Source organism: Protopterus annectens, chromosome 12.part0 (assembly GCF_019279795.1).
Source record: "Protopterus annectens isolate FY-2018-M chromosome 12.part0, PAN1.0, whole genome shotgun sequence".
Taxonomy (NCBI): Eukaryota; Metazoa; Chordata; order Ceratodontiformes; family Protopteridae; genus Protopterus; species Protopterus annectens.
The window spans coordinates 1,467,959,789-1,467,972,542 of record NC_056746.1 but is presented as its reverse complement, the minus strand read 5'-3'; positions in this window follow the sequence as shown (position 1 = coordinate 1,467,972,542).

Genomic DNA, 12,754 nt, shown 5'->3' with positions numbered 1-12,754 from the left:
TTCCTGGGGAAAGGAGTCTATTTACCGATGACCAGAATTGTTTTGAATTATTAAAATGAGTATCTTGAAGTTCACAGTAGAATTTTAAATGGAAAATTTTCTTGGAGACTATGAAAAAAGGAAAGACTGTAGCTCATAGAATCTTTATATTATAAAAACATTTAACAGGGAAACAAAGAAGAAAATTCATGTACAATTTTGAACATAAGTAGAAAGAAAGACTATGAGAGAGCACTCAAAACCTTTATGTAAAGAAATACTGGGCATTGCAAAAGTTTATGACAAAGGGGTTTTAATGGATTTTGGCTGGGAATGTAATATAGTGTTAAAAATAAAAAGAGAAAAAAATATGCAGAAACCAAACATGATAAGTGTGAAGGGGAATAGGGGTGTTATAAAATGCTGGGAACAACATAAAACGTGTGTGTGTGTGTGTGTGTGTGTGTGTGTGTGTGTGTGTGTGTGTGTGTGTGTGTGTGTGTGTAAAAGAAGGACATTTTATAAGTGACTGTGACAAAAGGAAATGTTATATTTGTGAGGAAATGGGACACGATGAAGAAAATGTGAATTGAAATGCTATACATGTAAAAACTGGACATTTATAGGTAGATTTCAAAAATGAAAATAAGAAAAAAGAAAATTTAGAAGTAGAAGAAAACATGGATGAGAAAAATAATAAGGAGGATATAGAAGATGGTTCTAAAATAAGTTATCATAAATTGGGAGGTGGTAAAAGGGGGAAATAATTCTATTAGTAAAAGGGTAAAAGACAGAAAAAGAAAATTTAAAGGGATAAGTACAAAAATGGAAGGGAAAGAATGAAAAATAATAAATGTGACTAATGAGTGGGGTTTAGTATAATGGTCAATATGTTTGACTTCCAGACACAAGGTACAGTGTTTGATTCTTACCTTGGGGAAGCAAATTAGCTAGGCTTAAAACGGCTTATTAAGAAAATTATTCTAATAACTAGCTATGAACTTATTAAGCCATGAATTTAAGGAAAAGGAAAATAAATATTTTAAAGTGCTTTCTATAAATGTGAATAGTATTAAGAATATAATAAGAAGAACATGGATTTTAGAGTGGTGTAATAAATGTGATATAGATGGAATTATTTTAGAAGACACAATTTCTAACAAATGAAAGATTACAAACAGAGAAATCATTGTGTAGAAAGATAATTAGGAATTTGGGACACAGGAGTTGTTCTGCAATCGTCATATTCTGTAGAAATAGAGTAAAAATGTTAACTGCAACTGCAGCAAAAATGGAAGACTAACCACTGTAGGTTTAAGTCGGAAAGAACAAGTATGCAGAATTATAACATTATATGCGCATGCGAATTGTAAGGAAAGGGAAACCTATTTCATTAGATATTAGACTATGTATTGATACATATGAATATTATGATAACAGGAAACTTCAACTGTGATTTAACAGGAAGGCATAAAAAGAAAGGAAATTATACAAAAAAATTTTAGAAGTTATAAGATGTGGTAATTAAAGCTTTGGACAAAAATGCATGGACTTACAAAAGGATTATGCACAGAAATGAAATATATTATTTTATAGTATTAGAAGGTCTAGTTACAGGAGAAGATGATGTAGTTGAAGCAGGATTTTCTGATAATCTTGCAGTAGGGTTAGAGATAAAACAAGGAATATACAAAATTAGGCAAAGGAATAAAGCTAATAAATTAGAAAGCATGAATGAAGATGGAATGGGTTTAGTAATACAATTATGGAAAGATCATATTACTATGAGAACATTTTATAAAGACTGCTCTGAATGGTGGATAATATTTAAAGAAAAATATAAAAAGTGTTTTTGCAGTGGCAATATGATGTGAGAAAACTAGAAAAAGAAAAAATATAAAAAAAACATATGATGATGCATTGGAAGATTAGAACATAATGATGAAAAGTGCTCTGATATAGAAAAAGAAATATATGAAAGAAATCTAGAAAAAAATCAAAAAATTGTTATATAAGCAAATATAATTTTTACATCAAAAAAGAGAAGAATTATTGAATTATGTAAGCAGATTAGAAAGGAAGATGGTTGTGTAATGAGATAAGTAAAAATGTAAAAGGAGAAACAGAAAGAACGGAGGAAAATATTATGAATGGTGTAGTACATGTACAAAAAATACTTAAAGAAAAAAGAAGGTATTGAAAAAATGTAGAAAAAACCATAAAGAGTTGGAAAAGGAGATTTCTTTAAATGAGTTAGATAAAGTATTATGACAAGTAAGTATAGATTTAGCTGCAGAACAAGATGGAATAGGGTATGACATGTATAAAGGGATTGGCAAAGAAAAATATTTTTAAAGATTTTGAATGAATAGTTAAATGAGGGTTTTACGTATAAATGTTTATGTAATGGAATGCTTAAATTCATATGTAAGGATGAGATAGAATTAAAAACTGGAGACTGATAGTATTGAATAATAATGGTTCTAAGATGTTTATGAAAATAATACAAAAGAGATTTGACACTGTAATGAAAAATATTATGGAAGATAGCAAATATAGTATAAAGGGAAAGGGTTGTCAAGAATTATTAATGATAGAGGAATTGTGGATGATATGACCAGAAAAAAGAAGTGAAAGTCATGATAAGGGACCTTAATAACACATTTAGCACAATTGGACATGAAAGCTAATGGCTAATAATGAATTAATATAATATAAGTGTGAAACTTAGGAAATTGTGTATGTTAGTCTAGAGTAATAATAAAGTAAACATACTTGTAAATGGCTGGTTAAGCCAAGAGGTACATATGAAGAGTGATGTAAGACAGTGATGTCCAATGAGTTGTGTACTCTTTGCATTAGTTATGAATGTAATAGTATGTGAAATAAATTACAGCATGAAGGAGGTGGGGTATGTAGCACATGAAGGGTTAAGATTGTCAGTTCTTTTAACATATGCATATGACATTATAATAATTGCAAAAAACAAATTTAGATAAAAGAAGTAATAATTTTGCATAATTGTGAGTCTAGAGATGATAAGGATGGCTTTAAATAAAGAAAAAAGTAAAGCTTTAGGTAATGTAATAAAGATTGTAATAGTTGACAGTAAATGAAATGTCTGTGTTAAGTATAAATTTGGGAATAAAGATGCAAGTAGAATTCAATGGGAAAATAAAACAATAGAAGAAATAAAACAAACCTGTCTATCCTAGAGAACACATAAATTAACATTTATAAAAAGGTTTATTTGATAAAATCAGTATTGATGGAGAAAATAGGATACTTAGCAAGTATATTTTTGCTGCCAACAGTGCTTGAAAAGCAATTATTGAAGATTTTTTTCCATTTACATAGGGGTTTTGTATTAAAACCAGTAGAAAGAGGAATTTTATATGTAAATAAGGAAAGAGGTTTAGAGTTAATTAACCCAGTGTTATATGCTTCTTCATTAAATTTTACAAAGGGTGAAAGGAGATAAAAGAGAAAGATGAGATATTAGAAGTAAAACTGTAATAAATTTGGGGTGTGGTAAAAAAGAGTAGAAGAGAAAATAGTATATAAACAAGGAAATAAAATACTACCGAAACATATTTTAGTGGAAAATAAAAATCGATTGTATAGAAAAAAGATAGAAAAGTATGGTATAAAAGTATAATGAAACATTTCTATGTAAAACCATGAAAAAAGCTAAGAGATGAAAAAATTAAAGGTATAAAAATACAAAGCAAATGGTGTAATTGGAAAGTAGAATGCTAAGTTTTTTGTGGAGACTGGTAATAAATTGTGAGTGAAAGGAAATATGCCATATAAGAAGAAAATGGATCAAATATGTTTAAGGAAACAACAGAACATGTACTTTTGAAATGTAAAAGAGAGGAAAAAAATGATGGGGAATATTATGTAAAGGCAATTTTTGAAGAAGTAAAAGAAGTGGATAAAATAAACATGGATATGATTAAATAAGGATTTTATAACACTAGAAATAAAGAATATGTTAACAGAATTGATAAAAAGTTATTTTATGTTATATGGGTTATATGGAATGAAAGAATAAATTAAATTATGTTTGATGTTAAATGAATTTTAGCAACAATATTAAGTAAAATCGAATGGTGGTTATGTGTGTGTGTGTATATATATATATATATATATATATATATGTGTGTGTGTGTGTGTGTGTGTGTGTGTGTGTGTGTGTGTGTGTGTGTGTGTGTGTGTGTACAATTGTAAATATTTGTAAAAATGTAAATATTTTGTAAATAAGACTTATTTTTGAATATTAATAAAGGACTCCTACTCATTACTATACTTGCAGTCTATAAGTCTGACAAGTATGGGTGCAGTGGTGGCTGGGAGAATGATGCAGTATGCCAGAGAGTGAATGAGGAACTCAAGTGCATGCTAGTTCCAATGAGGAGAATGAGACCAAAGTGGACAGGATTTCAGATGTGGTTATGCTCGATTCAGAGGACTAGTTTCACATGGAGCTATTCAACAGTTTGAAGGTGGATAAACGATCTCAAGATAAAATTATGGTTACAGCCTTCCAGTCAGAAGGGCTATGGGATGATTATTACTTAACTTGCTGGGAGAAAAAAAACCTGATAGTAGGAATGATTTATTTTGGGTTGAAGCAATTGAAATATTTCAGAAGGAAGAGGTGAATGAATTAAAGAGAATGTCACTCATGGGCATACCTAAGGAGAAGAAACAAGAGAAAAGCAAAAGTAAGAGAATAGAGGAATTGGAAAACAGAAGTTTTTACCACATATACAAGGTAAAGAAGAGAAGGCACTGGACAAGTATCAAATAAGGTGTACAGTTATCATGCCTTTAGGAATAAAAGCTCAAGAGGTAAGAGCATTTTTTATGAAAAAGAGATATATTGTGACATTTTTTAATATGCTATATGACTAGAGACTTTCTTGGAAAATTATGATAAGAAAAAAGACGTATCCATAGAACAGATATACTGTTAAAATGTTTTATCATGGAACACGAAAGAACACGACTATCCAATTTCAAACAAAGATGGCTAGAGAAACTGCTAAAGGACATTTGTTACAGAAATTTTGTGCAGAAGTTAAAATTATTTCAAAACTGCTGTATAACAGGGGACTATGCACTAGGGGTTGGGACTGTAATGTCATATTGAAAATAGAAAATAAATTTATTCATATTCCTGGCATGATTGACGTACAAGGGACTAGAACTGTTGTACAATATTGGAGACAACCAAAAGTATTTTGTTTTCTGAGGGTTATTTTGTTTGCAACTGTGATAAAAAGAAATCTTTCATATATGGGGATTATGGTCATGATACAAGAAAATGTGAAAAGGAATGTTATAAATCTAAACAAACAGGGCACTGATGGGAAGATTGTGAAGTAGAACAAAAAGAAAATATATTTGTGGAAGGAAGTGAAAAGATAAGTATAAGGAATCAAAGTTACAAGAAGATAGTCCGCCAAAATGTGTAATAACATATACTGATTAAATACAATAGTTAGAAATATAAGAAAAAAAGGTGATCTAAATTTGAGTCAGATGTTAGTGATGAGAGAGATATTGATTAGAAAGTGGTTAAGAAGAAAAAGAGTAATATCCAGGATTTAGGATTAAAAGCTTAAAAGAAAGGAAATGGATAGAATAATAAATAATTGCATACAGATTAAGAAGGAAACATATAATCTTAAAATTCAAGCAGTTGATGTGAATAGGATAAAAAGTTTAGTAAGACAGATAGGTGTTTTTTAATGGTATAATAAATCTGAGGTAGATATTATAGTATTAGAAGAGGTTAGAGGTTTAACAAAAGGAGGAAAGATTACAAACAGAAATTTTATGGAGAATGGGTACAATTTGGAATTGGGGAGAAGAGACTTGTTCGGGGATAGCAGTTGTATATAATACAGAAATTTCAATATTAGACTTTACTTGAGTAAGATTCGGATGATTGCTTGTAGTACACTTAAGATGGGAAAAGAAAGTATATGGAATTATAACAGTATATGCATATGTATCACATAAAGGGAGAGAAAAGTTGTTTAAAGAGATATCTAATTATAAAATAGTTACTAAAAACATTATAATTACAAACAATGTTAATTGTTATTTGAGGGATAAAAGAAAAAAAATATGGATCACAGAAGAAAATGATGAAAGAGATCTCAAGATGTGGAAATCTGATATTACGGAATATAAATACAAGCATATGTAAGAGAGGAGGTATTAAGTCAGAATGATTATTTTTTGGTTTCTAAAAGTATAAAGATCACTACAGATGCAATACAAATATGACAATATGGATAGAAATCTAAGAAAATAAAGAACATATAAAAATTGGAAACAGAATTGGAATAATTTAAAGAATAAATGAGATAGGAAAGAAAAAGGGAGGGAAATATATGTCAATTATAGAAATAACACGTACCTATAACAACTTGTTATCATAATTGGACAGAATGGTTGTTAGTATTTAAAGAAAAAGAAAAATCTGATTATTTACAATGAGAACATGGATTAAGACAAAAAGAAAAACTAAAATATATGATGTCACAAAATAAAACATTAGAATGCTTGGAGAAAAATGAAAAATGTTTATTTTGGGAAAGAGAAAGAGATATATGAAAGGAATCAAGAAAAAAATAAATGAATTATTGGATAAGGAAAGTTATTTTTTGCAAGGAAAAAGGAAGAGGTTTTTCCTTATTTAAGGAAAATGGTTAAAGAAGAAAGTGGCATAATGAGGGAAATAAAAAGTGAAAAGGTGGATAAGCAACAAAGCAGAATTATGAAAATTGTAATACAGTATATTAAAGGGATGGCGAGGAAATGAGAATTAAATTATGTAAATCACTGGAATCCTAAGCAATTTACTGAAGAAATAAATAATAGAATTTGATATGGCAATGAAAAAAGTTAATCTTAAATCTGTAGCAGTTTCAGATGCTATAGGCTTTTTAATGTATAAAAACTTGGAACTATGGAAAAAAGAAATTTTTATATGTATATTTAATGAATGGGTGAAAAATGGTATTTTTTATAGACAAATATCTAGTGGTATTATGAAATTTATATCGAAGTAAGAAGAAAAGGTTGAAATGACTAACTGGAGGTTAGTTGTATAAAATTAGCCATCCATCCATCCTCAGCAGTTTTCCCATTTTGCACTGCATCAAGGACTGTTTGTAAGCTTCTGAGCTCCCAAGCCTTTCTGTGCTGGAGGGAAGCCTTCTAACTTAATTTTGTTTCTTAGAACTAGCCAGTTTCAGCACTCATATCTGTTTCTTTGAGGTCAGCACTTGTTTAGAACTCATTGTAAGCACTAAATAAGCTACAAATTACTACAGCATTCAACTTTCCTCACTTGTCTAGAGGAAAACATATTTTAGTACTTAATAAATAAGCACTTATCCAGGCATGTCTAAGGGTCAGCTCCCGGTGTTTTCTCATGTCTACCTGATGAATCTGGGCACCTTGGAGCAATGCAGCAATTGCCTCATGTACACAGACAACCCTCTCCTCCTACCACCCAACATTACAACCTGTGAGAGATGCACTTATATAGCCAAACTGGAAGCAAACCTCTCTTCACCCAAGATTGGACTATACAGTCAAGAGGAGAAGGTAAACACTTGCACCACACCAAATTCATCACATAGTACAACAAAACCTACACCACCAAAACACACACTTAGAAACACAAAACACACACCTACATTCACAGAGGCTCTCAATAAAAGTCTACCCAAGCAACAGGGACCTCTAAAGCAGAAACGCAAACAACCTCTACCCCTCAACATGACCCAAATGACACATAGCCCAGAAACTCAGTGTGCCACTCAACCACAGCCCATAAGGCATAACAACATACCGAACACTCTAGTCATAGGTGACTCTATAGTCAGACACACTGATGTTCCACTCACCAGGCTAAACAAGGAAAAAGTTACTGTCAGCTGCCTGTCAGGTGCCAGGGTCCACCACATAATGCACGCACTCAGGTCACTCCACAACAAGTACAAATATGACTCTGTCATTGTCCATGTTGGTGTGAATGACCTAAGATGTACCTCCCTGGACTACATGAAAAGAAATGTGGAGGAGCTGTCCGATGTTGTAGCCCAGGCTGGTATGACCCTAGCCCTGAGTAGCATCCTGCCATCACCCAGAATGATACCACAGTACAAGGACAAAATGATTGACTTCAACAATTAGCTAAGCTTTTGGTGTCATTCTAAGGGGATCCAGTATCTGTCTGCCTGGGATGACATGATCAACAAACCATGATACTTTGCCAGAGATGGCCTGCACCTGTCACCCTTGGGATTCTGGACACTGGCTAAGGCTCTTACTGCCCCTATAGTGCCTTTTTTAGGCAAGGTTCAAATGACAAATTCACCACTGTAACAGGTACAAGCAAGCAAAATCTGAGGGTAATGCTACTTAATGCTAGAAGTCTAAACCCCAAAATACATTCACTTGAGGCACTCCTTAATATGGACAACATTGACATCTGTGCAGTGACAGAGACCTGGTTCAAGGCTACAGAGATCACCCCTGCATTACCAGGCTATAATTCATACCACACCTTTCGGCCACCTAACCTGGACCGAAACACTAAAGGTGGAGGTGTGTCCATATTCATTAAGGATATCCACACCTCTAGGCTAGTTGCTCAGCATAATGCATCCAAGATTATCCAAGTGCAACTAACTCTGGGCAAGACCGCAATCCAAATTGTAGCTTGCTACAGATCCCCCACCATGCCCCAGGATTCCCACTCCTCATTTCTTGATACACTGGAAAATATTAGGGTGCACCCGAACACCTTAATAATGGTCAATTTCAACTACCCTACCATTAACTGGGAAAACTACTCTTGTATCGACTCTTGTGCTAAACATTTTCTGGAGTTCATAAATTCCAGTGCCTTGGATCAACTTATCCACACCCCCACCAGGGGCAGCAATATCCTAGACCTGGCCATTACCGACATGCGTAACCGGAGTTCCACACCAGAGGTCAATTCCTCATTGGTCAGATCCGAACACAAGCTAATCACCCTAGACATTCACATCCCACCCCCACCCCCCATTAGGGAAACCACCATAAAAAAAATCTTCTACTTTATAAGCACTTACACGAGTGCATGGATTGTGCAATCCCTAACAGAACCAAGATGCTATCCTCCAAAAAAAGGAAGCCAATCTGGTGGTCCCATGCCATAAACAAACTCTGCAACAGAAGAAACTGTTGCAAAAAAGAGTAAAATCCCATGATTGGAGGAACTCCATGGTCAGCCTCAGTAAGAAGCTGAGATCCCTCATAAAATCCTCCAAATCTAGTTATGAAAACAAAATTGCCACTGATTCTAAAGACAACCACAAAGCATTCTATAGGTATCTCAAGAATCTCAATGGCAACACTCAGATCTGCTGTGAGTTACAGCACAATGGCAATAAATATACAGACCCAACTGATATTGCCATCATCCTGGCGGATAGGTGCAGTGCTAACTTTACCCCCCTCTCACCCACTAGAGGGCCCATCTCTATACTGAAAGAATACAAAGTTCCTGTAATCATGGCTGCACAGGAGAAAAACACACTATCCAAAGCCAAGAACACAGCATCCATGGGACCTGACAACATCCCAGGCTGGATTCTACGCAAACTACAGAACGAACTGGCACCCCATCTAAGTACCATGTTCAATCATAGTCTCACCTCAGGCTTTGTGCCCACTGAATGGTGCACAGCAACGGTTATCCCACTCCACAAAGGGAGAGCCACCATGGACCCTGGGAACTACCACCACATTAGCCTGATGAGCCTGGTCTGCAAGGCTATGGAATGTATCATCATGGAACTTATAAACAATGGCATTGGTAATCTCCAAACTCCGGACCCTACCCAGTTTGGGATTGTAAAAGGCAGATCATGTCTCCTAAACCTGATAGACTTCTTTGAAACGGTCACCAAAGCCGTAGATGAGGATAAGGTGGTTCACACAGCCACTCTAGATCTTGCCAAGGCATTTGACACCATCTCCAACTCTGGAATTATAGATAAACTCACTAAACTAGGTATAAATCCATAATGTCACAAGATGGGTTGGCAAGTGGCTCACTGACAGAACCCACACTGTGAAAGTAGCAGACTCTAAATCCAACTTCAGACCAGTGACAAGTGGAGTACCACAGGGTTCATTCCTGGATCCCCTCCTGTTTGGTATCTACTTCTCTGAAGTACAGGCTAACACAGAAGGTCTTTGGCTAACAAAGTTTGCAGATGACTGCAAACTAGGATCCATACTCAAATCTCCTAACAATGTGGACATCCTACAAAAGGGGCCTCACTGAGGCAGATGCCTGGTGTCAAAGTTACGGCCTCAAGCTAAGTGCCAAAAAGTGCATTGTCATCCTTTTTTGGTAAAAACTCTGCACCCATGAATTACTACATAGCCGGTAGTCTACTTAACACTGAAAGTGTGATAAGAGACCTTGGGACACAGGTGGACAGTAGTCTTTCCTTTGATAATGTCATCGCCACAGTAGTCATGAAATCCTTCTATGTGGCACTTCTCATCACAAAAGGTTTCTCATCCAGGAAAAAAGAGGCCATTGTTCCCCTCTACTTGTCATTCATTAGACGCATTATAGAGTACAATGCCTGTTTTGGTATGTACCTCACAAGACATCTACAACAACTGGAATGGCCAGAGAAATACCTCACAAAGAGGATTACCGGCCTCAAACAGATGCCCTACACAGATCGTCTAAAAAAACTCCAGCTTTACTCCATCGCATATTACCTATTCAGAGGCAATCTCTGCCTAACATACAAAGCTATGTCAAACCCAGAGCTGTTAGACATGCTCCACCTAAAGAAATTCCAATCCCACTAAGCTACACGCTCTAGGGACCTAAACCTTGTCACCACAATAAACAGAACATGCTGGAGGGATTAATTCCTATCAAAGAGACTTCCCATACTCTGGAACAATCCACCTATCTATATTAAACAAAGCTTCTCATTAGCACTCTTCAAGAAAAATCTTGATGATTGGATGGGAGATGGGAAATTCACCCCAGGGATCACTTCTGTGGCTCTGCTCGACAGGAGAAAAGGAAAATAATTTTCTTGGGTGGCGAAAGCCAGGGTACCATTTGGCTAGGCTTATATAGGCCCTAGGGCCAATAGCCTAGTACCTATCTATGAATCTATGAATATAGGGTCGTGATGTCATAATAATATGGACTATAAAATATTGATGAAAATAATGCAAATAAGAATAAAAGTTAAGATACATAAAGTGTTAGAGGACACCATATATCATATAAAAGGAAAAAAGCATTGGGAAGTATCAATAATTGCCAAAAAAATAAAGGAACAAAAGTATTACTAAGGATATTACTAAAGCTTTTGATAGGATAGACCATGATATGTTGTGGAAGATAATGAAAGAATATAATTTTAGTAAACAAGTACAGAATGTGATTAAATCAGTATATAGGCATAAAGAAAAAAGTACCTCCAATAGGCAAATGCTGAATACTTCTTTCAAAGCAACTCTGTAAATAAGAAAAATAAAGCAAAGAAGTTCCGGAACCAAGGCTGTAACTCAAAACTAATTTAATACACAGTAAGTGCTTTCAAACAAAAAGTTCTTACTTCAGACTGATAAAACAAAACCATAAAACAGTGCATTTATAGTTATACAGCCAATCAAAACATTTAAACAATCATCTCTGCAAATCTCTAGATTTCAAGACTCGCTTTTAAGAAACCTTATCATTTAACCCTGGTTTCCTATCAGCACAAAACTTACGAATCCAATTCAATTCTAGGGTTGCCACCTTCCTTTGTGGCTAAAACCGGAGTAAAGCCACACCCCTCATGTCACCAATAACCCCGCCTGCCCACCCTATTCCCTCTCCCACCTACATTCTGCCCATTTTGTGATGTCACGATGACATCACTCGACAGGGAACGCCCATTTTTTTCATTCCTGCTGCCTGCTTTCGGCTGATTTACTATGCTTTTCTGTAAAAAAAGCATAGTAAATCAGCCGATTTACAAACTCCAATAGTCTGTTTTCTTTTTTAAACAGAATACCGGAGTTTGTACAGTGTTTTCCGGACTACTGGAGAATCAGTTTGATTTCTGGATAGTCCGGAAAATAAACTGAGGGGTGGCAACCCTATTCAATTCCCTTTCTTCTGTAAAATTAATAAAATCACCATCTTGTGGTCCTTTAAATACTATTTCTGCAACTTTAAACTTAAAATTATGTAGAAAGCCTGACTCTAAAACATGTGGACAGTAAATGTGAATAATATTATTAATATTGTAAGAGTGATTCTAGGATGGCATGTAAATTTGATGTAGATGTCATTCTTTTCGAGGATATAAGATTCCTGACAAGTAAATGAAGACAGCAAACAATAAATTATGCAGTAAAAGTATAATGTGGTCAGGAAGTGAATGTCTTGAGTGGCTGTATTGTGTTAAAAGAAAACAGTAATTAGATAGAATGCTGGTAAGGATGAGAAGGTTAACTGTTGCGGATGTGAGGTGGAAAGAATATGTTTATAGAATTATAGTATTATATGCATATACAAATGGCAAGGAATAAGAGAATCTGTATATTCAAATAATGGATTATGTTGTGATTAAACTGAAAATTATAATTGTAGGGGAAAATTGCATGACACTTTGTAAGAACCCTTGATATTTCAGAAGTGGTGAGAAGAAAGATTGAGGGC